Source organism: Tupaia chinensis, unplaced genomic scaffold (genome assembly GCF_000334495.1).
Source record: "Tupaia chinensis unplaced genomic scaffold, TupChi_1.0 Scaffold000427_1, whole genome shotgun sequence".
In the NCBI taxonomy this organism is placed as follows: Eukaryota; Metazoa; Chordata; class Mammalia; order Scandentia; family Tupaiidae; genus Tupaia; species Tupaia belangeri.
In genome coordinates, this window is record NW_006159932.1 from 246,904 (window position 1) to 257,988 (window position 11,085).

Genomic DNA, 11,085 nt, shown 5'->3' on the forward strand with positions numbered 1-11,085 from the left:
CGGGGGCCCCGTCGCAGGCGCCCGCACCTGGGCTCGAGGTGGCCGTGGGCAGCGCGACTGACAACTCCAGAAACTTTCCCACCCAACTCGGCACCGCCACCAGGGTGCAGGAGGCAGAGTCCGCACCACTGCGTGTCGCGGCGGGGAATGCGCTCGGCCCAGAAGCAATTAAACCCACGGCCAAAGCGTTTCCTTCCTGGGACAGACACCAAGGAACGAAGGCACGCGACTGGTTTCTTCCAGCAAGTCCGGGCAGGGCCCTGCGGGGAGGGACCGCGGTGCCTCTGGAACTGGGAAGGAACCCGCGGGGACCCCTCTGTTCAAAATGAGCTCTTCCAGCTCCACATGACTCTCTTCCCTCGAGGCTAAAGAAAGCGTTTAGCAACAAAAGGTGCTCTGATGTCAGGCTCTTTGCATGGCAATGAGCCACGGCCAGGGGAACAGATCGCCTGTTGAAAGAGCAGCCGCGCTGCGCTCTTGGCCCGCACAAGTTCCCAATCACGCCAGTCACTGCCACACGCCCGCCCGGTCGCGGAAACTCGAGAAAAAGTTAATCTTTAAGCTGAGCCTGAAAGAGTTCACCAGTAAGGCAGTGTCGTGGCGATCCATACCTCGCCCCTATGGAAGTCAAGCGACTGGAGGAATTACAACCCTGCCTCTGTCAGCCAAGACTTCGCTGAACAACAAGTGTGAAGGCTTGGGCACGAGCCATTGTTTGTATCATTTTTATGAGTGGGGACATTCTGGCTCCTGCGTGCCCACGATGCCATGCATTGCTCGGGCTTTTAGTTAATGAGGGGAAATGTGCTTTGTTTTTTTTAATGGTTCTTGACCATAAAGACAAAAGGAGAGACTGTTTTGAGAACTAAATGTTAACGATTGTAACCGCTCAGCCTGAAGACGCGCTGGGCCCTCCTGTGTATTTTTTTGTTCTGAAGGCAAGGTCCAGGACAGATTTATTTTATGAGGGAAATAGCCCTGGCAAGGTTAGTTTTCCTTTTGGGATTCTTTCTTTTAAAACCACTCCGAATTTTCCCTGGGAGATGACAATACAAATCACACCTGATCTGATGATTGATCACTTTGTGAATGAAGAAACCACAGGAAAAGCCCTGTGCTAAGGAGAAAAGGGGCCCTCAGGGGAGCTGCTGCAGGGAGAAAGCCCTTGCCTGTTCTAGAGGTCTCTCCTGTTTTGGGGTGTTTTGTTTTTGTTTCCTTCTGAGCTCACATAAAAGGCTACTACTGCAGAGAGCAAGCCTTTGAACTCTATTTACCAAGGGCACCAGTCAATGCAGTGGGTGAAAAAGCTTTATAGGAAAGTTCAAGATACAAAGACTTTTTCAAAAATAATTAAATGTCTAAGCACAATCCCTCATGATAATGCTTTCCAAGGGAAAACAAAACAAGGAGGAGGTTTTCCCTTGACAGTAAGGATGCATTGTGTTGAAAGAGAAGCAGCAAGGACCGCGAGTCAGACCCAGGCCTTTCCCGGCTGATGCTCAAGGTAAGCCTGATCGGTCTCCACGGCTTTCTCGTGCTCTAAGATGTTGTGGATTCAGTTCAAATCAGTTAAAGCAGGTAAGCTTCTTGTTTTGAAAATTGGCCTTTGTATAAGAAAAAACATGAGGGGGCAGCCAGTGACATAGCGGTTAAGACAGCTGCATGGCCGGTGGCTGACTGCTGGGTTCCAGTTCTGGTTCTGGCTGCAGTGGCTTGCGAAACATGCCGGGTGCGTGAGCATGCGTGGCCAAACTCCTGAGAGGAAAATAGAAGAGGAGGGATTATGGTGGGGCCATGCTTCCTGGTGGGTGATTTCTCCCTCTCTTTATCTCTCTCTCTCTCTCTCTCTCCAGCCAGTGCTCATGCCCTATGGCAAAAACTAAAATAAATAAATAAATGAATCTCCAGCTTCCTTCTTAAAAAAGAACAGACATGAAAATAAAGAAATGATGAGAAAAGGTTGGGGCTGGACAGTAGCACAGCAGCTCTCTGTAAGACGGACCCACAAGAGAAAGTTCTGGGTTTGTGTCCAGAGGCTTTCCTAAGTATGCCAGGCACACACTTTCCAGGAATCTGTGGCTAGCTGAGACAGGAGGTGGTGACTGAAGATCCTGGTGTCAATGCCCTGAGGAGATTGCTCACTAACACTCTTGCTCATGGAAGAAATAAATAAAAGCTTTACATTTAAAAAAGAAAAAGTAAATAGTTTTTTTTCACAGTTCGTTACACTAGTATATTAAAGAATTTCAATTTATGGGACCAGCAGATGGTGTAATGGTTATGTTGTTGGACTCCTACATGGCTGACCACAGTTTGAGTCCTAGACCTGTTGGCTTAACACTCATGCCAGAGGAGAGCAAGCAGCAGGTGGTATGGTGGTTAAGGTGCTGGACACTCCCACATGGGTGACCACAGTTCGAGTCCTGGACCTGGTGGCTTGCTTTCTAACTCTCCCCCACTCCATATCTCTCTCTGGTCAAATTAAAATAAATGAATGAATAAATAAAATTAAATAAATTAAAACAAACCAACAAACAAGCCAAAAAAAAAAATAATAATGCCGAGCTTGTGTGCGTGCCTGCCCAAAATCCTGAGAGGAGAATGGAGGAGCAGGGATTGCAGCATGGTCATCCCCCTGGGGGGTGATTTCTTGCTTTCTGTCTCTGTCTCTCTCTTCCTTTCTGTCTCTGGCAAGCTCACACACCCTATAGCAAAAATTTGTCTCTCAAAAAAAAAAGAAAAAATATTAATTTATAAGCTGTGTGATACTTACTAAATTCAAGAAAATGTAGACATCTGTGCTTCTTCCACCAAGGAGTAGCTTACTCTCTGCATAAATACTTCCCCAGTAAGTGAGCAAGGAGTCATGTGAACAGGTCTGTGGGGCTGGCTTAGGAGAAGTTAATGCTCCAGCACCAATCTGTAGTCCTATTCGTGACTCATTTGGTAGTCTGGGACAAAGCACTTGACCTTCGGGTACTATAGTTTCCCCATTCAAAATGAGGCAAGGTCTCAGTACAAGTAGTAACAAATGTGTGAAGGAGTTGCCCTTATTTAATCATTACGTATTATATTAATACTCTGAAAAATCACATTGTCTCCCCCAAAATATTCGCACTTCTTTTTTTTTTTCATTTTGCTATAGGGCTTGTGCTCTAGCCAGAGAGTGAGAGAGAGACAGAGAGAGAAATCACCATCCCACAAGTGGCCATGCTGAAATCCTTTCTCCTCCATTCTCCTCTTGGGATTTTGGGCATACACGCAGATGCACCTGCTGTGATTTTCAAGCCATGGGTTCAGGACTCCAACTTTGCAGTCCGCCATGTGGGACCCAGTGTCTTAACCTCCAAGCCACCTGCTGGCCTACTATATAGGTAAGCCCACACTAATTGCCACCCACCCCTCAGAGGCCATAGCGGTAATATTATGCTCACAGTCACTTAAAGATAGGAGCAATGTAGCCACAACCCATGCACATCCGTATAAGTAAACCTTGCCTAAGTATGTTGGCACCTACCGACTCAGTTTACCCTAGATGTTTAAATTCCTTTTCTTAGCGCTCCTTAATAAAATTAGGGAAGGGGCCGGCAGGTGGTGTGGTGGTTAAGGCAGCTAGACTCCCACACGGCTGACCATGGTTCAAGTCTCGGACCTGGCAGCTTACTTTCTCACTTTCCTTTTTTCTCTCTGGTCAACTTCAAAAATAAAAATAAAATAAGGACAATGAATAAAGTTTTTAAATAAATAAAAAAGGGAAGTGCGACAAATAATATTTGGAGATGTTGATGCCTAGGTATATAATGTGAAATTTTATGATTGATGTAGTGCCTAAAGTCATTTTGTACACTTGAAATGTGAACAATTTTGCTGACCATTTAAAAAAAATAAAGCTAAACTTCATTTATCAACATCCCCCTGGGGGGTGATTTCTTGCTTTCTGTCTCTGTCTCTCTCTTCCTTTCTGTCTCTGGCAAGCTCACACACCCTATAGCAAAAATTTGTCTCTCAAAAAAAAAAGAAAAAATATTAATTTATAAGCTGTGTGATACTTACTAAATTCAAGAAAATGTAGACATCTGTGCTTCTTCCACCAAGGAGTAGCTTACTCTCTGCATAAATACTTCCCCAGTAAGTGAGCAAGGAGTCATGTGAACAGGTCTGTGGGGCTGGCTTAGGAGAAGTTAATGCTCCAGCACCAATCTGTAGTCCTATTCGTGACTCATTTGGTAGTCTGGGACAAAGCACTTGACCTTCGGGTACTATAGTTTCCCCATTCAAAATGAGGCAAGGTCTCAGTACAAGTAGTAACAAATGTGTGAAGGAGTTGCCCTTATTTAATCATTACGTATTATATTAATACTCTGAAAAATCACATTGTCTCCCCCAAAATATTCGCACTTCTTTTTTTTTTTCATTTTGCTATAGGGCTTGTGCTCTAGCCAGAGAGTGAGAGAGAGACAGAGAGAGAAATCACCATCCCACAAGTGGCCATGCTGAAATCCTTTCTCCTCCATTCTCCTCTTGGGATTTTGGGCATACACGCAGATGCACCTGCTGTGATTTTCAAGCCATGGGTTCAGGACTCCAACTTTGCAGTCCGCCATGTGGGACCCAGTGTCTTAACCTCCAAGCCACCTGCTGGCCTACTATATAGGTAAGCCCACACTAATTGCCACCCACCCCTCAGAGGCCATAGCGGTAATATTATGCTCACAGTCACTTAAAGATAGGAGCAATGTAGCCACAACCCATGCACATCCGTATAAGTAAACCTTGCCTAAGTATGTTGGCACCTACCGACTCAGTTTACCCTAGATGTTTAAATTCCTTTTCTTAGCGCTCCTTAATAAAATTAGGGAAGGGGCCGGCAGGTGGTGTGGTGGTTAAGGCAGCTAGACTCCCACACGGCTGACCATGGTTCAAGTCTCGGACCTGGCAGCTTACTTTCTCACTTTCCTTTTTTCTCTCTGGTCAACTTCAAAAATAAAAATAAAATAAGGACAATGAATAAAGTTTTTAAATAAATAAAAAAGGGAAGTGCGACAAATAATATTTGGAGATGTTGATGCCTAGGTATATAATGTGAAATTTTATGATTGATGTAGTGCCTAAAGTCATTTTGTACACTTGAAATGTGAACAATTTTGCTGACCATTTAAAAAAAATAAAGCTAAACTTCATTTATCAAATTCTAAGTCAATATGAGTCTGATCATTTCTCCCGAAACTGTATCTTTTCTCATTTAGTTAATGTCACTGCTTCTAAAATTTTTTTTCAGGGCTTTATATTTTTTTAAAAGAATTATTTATTTAATTTTATTTACTCATTCAGTTATTCTAATTTTACAAGAGAGAGTGAGGGAAAGTGAGAAAGCAAGCCACCAGGTCCAGGACTCGAACCATGGTTGGCCATGTGGGATTGTCCAGCACCTTCGCCACGTCACCTGCTGGCCCCTGGGGCTTTTTAACAAAATTTTCCCTTCCTTATAAAAGAATCGCCATCAGTATCCTCATTATTGTTACTATTTCAGAGTTCCACGGCATGCATTTACCAAGGGATTTTTATAAAAGAATTCAGTCCCCTGAAGGTGAGTAAAGGCCTGGAAGTTCTGTGTGAAATCACTCATTTTCTTGAAGAAATAGGCTGCAGAGAACTTGAATGAGGAGCCCAAGTCAGTGATCAGCTACGTGGGGCAGAACTGCAGTAAGGACAACCTGATCGTTTTAAAGTGGTTCCATCTATGTTGTACTACACGTGATTTCCACGAGCCGTTCAAGGTGAGCCAGCGCCGATGAGCCACTGAAGATGGGTGTAAGGGTCCAACTCCCCCTTCTTCCTTTCCATCAGCGTTCTTCTCCAGAATTGTTACAATCTCAGTGACTGAATTCCAAAGAAAGGAATTCAGAAGAGGATTTTCCAGACTTCTCCTGGAGACTCAAAAGGTGACTACAAAACAATTCTGTGTTAGGGCCAGCTTATGGTGTAGTGGTTAAGGCGCTGGATCTCACATGGCCAACCACATGGTTCAAGTCCCAGACCCATGCCTTGAAAAACATGCCAGGTGGGACCAGCAGGTGGTTTGGTGGTTAAAGCGCTGGACACCCCCACATGGCCAACCTTGGTTTGAGTCCCAGACCTGGTAGCTTACTTTCTCACTTTCCCTCTCTCTCTGTCTCTCTCTCTCTGGTCAAATTATAATAAATGAATGAGTAAATAAAATTAAATAAAAATAATTCTTTAAAAAAGTTTCTTAAAGAAAAGAAAACTATGCCAGGCACACATTCATACATGCCCAAAGATCTTGGAAGAAGAGAGAAATGGAAGAGAAGGGAGCGCCAGGTGACCATTCTCCATGGGGGATGCTTTCTCTGATTTCCCCATCTCTTTCTCTCTGTTTCCCTCTGGGAGCCATAGGCACCCTCTGGCAAAATCTTTTAAAAAAAAGAAAGAAATGAATCAATTCTGGGGACCAGCAGATGGTGTAATGGTTATGTCACTGGACTCCCACATAGTCAACTGTGGTTCGAGTCCTGGATCCAGTGGCTTAAAACTCACGCCAGGTGTGTGTGAGTGCATGCCCAAAATCCCAAGAGGAGAATGAAGGAGGAGAAGGGATCGCAACATGGCCATCCCCCCTGGGAAGTGTTCTCACTTTCTGTCTCGCTTGCTCGCTCCGTCTCTCTCTCTCTCTCTGGTGAGCACATATCTGGTGAGCAAAAATCTCTCTCGCTAAAAAAAAAAGAAAGAAAGAAATCAGTTCTGTGAATTCTGATAAATATTTATTGTAATGAATAAACAGGAAACTGCCAGAATGTATTCACTGAGAATCTAGTGATCTCAATAGGTACTGCTTGTTGAGAATTAGTCTCCATCACCCTGTTGCACATGAAAGCGTACCACACATAAATACACTGTGAAAGTAAATCAACATGGGGACCAATAAAGAATCCCTGAGCAGACAAAGCCTAGTAGGCCTCGTCCATGACTTAAACCTTGCTTGATCTGCAAACAGAAGTGAAACATAAATTGAGCTACTTCTTGTAAACGCCTGTATTAAAGGAACAAACAGAACTTAAGTTCAACTAGTCATTTAAATTTATGAGTTAAAAAAGTGTGTAACTAAGCCTTTTCCAATGTAATGAACCAAATAAAGCAACATATAATTGAAATTGGGGGCGAAATTTGGGTAGATTTACTGAATATTACTTGTTTGCCTGTTGAGTTATAGCCTGCCTGTAACTATAACCTTTTTCTTGGCCAGCTTATCCTAAATGTTCTTATAAGAAATACCTACTCTCAGGGCCAGCAGGTGGCATGGTGTTTAAGGTGCTAGACCCACATGGCTGACCATGGTTCAACTCCTGGACCTGGCGGCTAGCTTTCTCACTTTCTCTGTCTCTCTCTCCATGCCTCTCTCCAGTCAAATTTTAAAATAATAAAAAAATACCTACCCTCTAGCTCAGTTTAGAGTAGTATGTTACAGGACTGTTCACACCTGTTGTTTTATTGTTTTTTGTTTTTGAATGGTGGTTGGCCTAAGAAAGAAAGACCTAAGAACTACCTTTTCTTTTTCTTGAAAGAGAGATTTTTGCTATAGGGCATGTGCACTCGCCAGAGACAGAAAGCAAGAAATCATCTTCCAAAAAGATGGCCACGTCGCAATTCCTTTTCCTCCGTTTGCCTTCTGAGACCTTGGGCATGTGCACACACATGTGTGGCGTCTGTTTGAAGTCACTGGGTCCTGGACTCAAACCACAGTAGGCCAAGTGGGAGTCCAGTGGCATAACTGCTACACCCTCTGCTGGCTCCTCTAAGAATGAACTCTTGTTGAGTATGTTTGTTGGCAGGCCATGTGACCTCTGGACAAGGCTGAGTGACCTGAAGTTGGCTCTAGCTGCAGAGAGGGAGGTGCTGGGGCTGTGACTCAAGCTCAGGGACTTGGGCCCTCCTTTCCGTGGAGTACTCCCGGAGCTAACAGAGCCACACCTTGTCGGCCAGTCAGAACTGTACCAGTTCCAGCTGTCACTTCATGCAAGACTTGACTGGAGACTTTTGGCAGGAATTATTGCTCTATAAAAGGCCCTATCTTTTATACACGAAGGGAGGTGGATTTGAGCGTTGTCTGTCTGTCCCACTTGCTTGATATCTTCACAGGGGAATGGAAGTGGGGTCAGGAGCTGGGAGTGCTGGCTTTCCTTTTCTCTTCTGCAATTCTGATACTTCAGTGTTCTGGTGTTCCTGTGCATTGGCTAACAGACCCATAGAGGTTCAGTCACATAACTGTAAATAATTCCTTTACATCACTCGTGCATCTATTCTATAAAAGCCTTCCTTTTGGGGTCAGCAGGTGACATAGTGGTTAGGGCACTGGACTCCCATGTGGTAAACCATGGTTTGAATCCCAGATCCCATGGCTTGAAACTCAGGCCAGGTACATGTGCGTGCATGCCCAAAATCCTGAGAGTAGATGAGAAGGGATTGCAGCGTGGCCATTCCCCCGGCCGGTGATTTCTTGCTTTCTGTCTTTCTGTTTCTCTGGTGAGTGCACGCACCCTCAGCAAAAAAAATCTCTCTCTCAAAAAAAAAGATGTCTTCTTGTGTTTCTTAAAGAAAGCTTCAGAGCCACTTCTGGTTTAGAGTTTCCCAATTCATGATTTTTTTCAGAATTATTTTATTTAACGTTGCTTATTTATTTATTTATTTATTTGATCAGAAAGGAACAGAGTGAGAGAGAGACAGAAAGAAAGTGAGAAAGCAAGACCCCAGGTCTGGGACTCGAACCGCTGTTGGCCATATGAGAGTCCAGTACCTTTAACCATCATGCCACCTGCCGGCCTCCCAATTCATGATTCTTTGTTTGCTCAAATAAACTATTAATTTTTATCCTGTGCCTCTCGTTTACCTTTTTAACAGTGTATACACATACATATACATGTTTACACTGGCTCACTTTGGAAAAAGCTGTTCTTACTATGGGTTAGGATTATGAAAGTCTTTTTCTCTTTTTTTTTTTTAAAGGATTATTGTAATTTACTTTATTTTATTTACTTATTTTAATTTGACCAGAGAGGGACAGAGAGAGAGAGAGAGCAGGAAAGTGAGAAAGCAAGCTACCATATCAGGGACTCGAACCACAGTCAGCTGTGTGAGAGTCCAGCACCCTTAACCACCATGCCACCTGCTGGTCCAAGATCATAAAAGCTTAAAAGCCTTCTAGTCTAGAAATTGCAGGGTTGCATCCTATTTAGGTAATTATACCAACATAAGAAAGGTAACTAGCTTATTGTTTGTGTAGTTTAATAACAGAAAGCATAAGTACAGTGGAGTCAAGACAAATTTAAGTTTGAATTTTTTAAACTTTATTTATTTATTTATTTAAATTTGACCAGAGAGGAACAGTGAGAGAGAGGGAAAGGGAGAAAGTAAGCCGCCAGGTTCAGGACTCGAACTGCAGACGGCCATGTGGGAGTCCAGTGCCCTTAACCACCACACTGCCTGCCAGCCTGGTTTGAATTTTTTCTCACGTTCCTGTGTCTGTGAAATGGGAGCACTCTACCTATTTAATATAGTTGTAAGGTTCTCTGCCTTTGTGAGCACCTCTGCAAGTTAGGGAACTGGAACTTTTTTCCCCTTTACCCTCCTTTTGGTCTTCCTTCACCTACCACTCATCCCCTGAAGCTATATGTCTAAATAGAACATTTCCTTGTTTATACCTAATATCTTTACTCACATAAAAGCGTAACTCCTCGCCTTGGAATGTGCTACCTGAGTAATGGAGTTGGGAGGTGACCTCTGGCAGGGTGGGGTGAGCAGGACTCTCGACAGTTTTCAAAGTAAAGGAAGTCATAACAGCAATTACAATAGCTATCATTTATTGGAAACCTACTGTCTGCCAGCCATTGTGCTTGAATTAGAAAATTATGTGGGCCCAGCCTCAGTGGTGCACTTGGTAGGGTAAGAGGCTGCAGGGCTGGAAGCCACATGACCAACTGCAGGTTTCAATTCCCAGCAGTTTGGGCCTGAAATACTGAGCCTGTGCAAACCCAGGCTGCTGAGGGCTGGAGCTGCTGCTGGGGAAAGGGGATCACAGCATAGCCAGAACTGTCAAGGGTACATCTCTCTTCCTTCATGAATGTGCGTGTGTGTGCATGAGCACGCACTATCATGAGTAAATTCACTTTAAAGATATATATTTCATTGAAACCTTAATATTTCCAAAATGGAATTTATGGCTTCCATTATGGTACTTTCATCCTGCCCAGTTTCTTTCCCATCTCAGCAGTCCGTCATTCATCCTACTGGACTTTTTTAAAGAGGTTTTTGCCTTGGAAACATGTACACTCCAAAGACAAAGAAAGACGAACATGAGAGGGTTTTTGCCTTAGAAACATGTACTCTCCAGGGGCCAGCAGGTGGCGTTGTGGTTAAGGTGCTGGACACTCCCACATGGCCGACCACCATTCGAGTCCTGGACCTGGCGGCTTCCTTTCTCCCTTTCCCTCTGTGTGTGCGTGTGTGTGTATGTGTGTGTGTGTGATCAAATTAAAATAAATGAATGAATAAATAAAATTAAATAAATTATATATTAAAAAAAGAAACATGTACTCTCCAAAGACAAAGAGTGACAAAGAATGAGAGGGAAAGTGAGAAATCACCACCCCCCCAGAGTGGATGGGTGGCCACACCCCCCCAGAGTGGATGGATGGCCATGCCACAATCCCTTCTCCTCCATTCTCCTCTCAGGATTTTGAACACTCATGCACATATGCCTGGCATGAGTTTTGGGAGTTCAACGAAGTAAACATTCCGCCATCTGCTGGTCCCAGTCATCCATTCATTTTTTTAAAAGAATTATTTTATATTAACTTTATTTATTTATTTTAATTTGAACAGATATGGACAGAGTGAGAGAGAGGGGAGGAAAAGTGAGAAAGCAAGCTGCCAGGACTCAAACTTTCATTATTATTTTTTAAATTTACCACCAGGCACATGTGCTCACCAGAGAGAGAGAGAAAATGAAAAAGCAAGCCACCAGGTCGGGGACTCGAACCACAATCGCCCATCTGGGAGTCCAGCACCTCAACC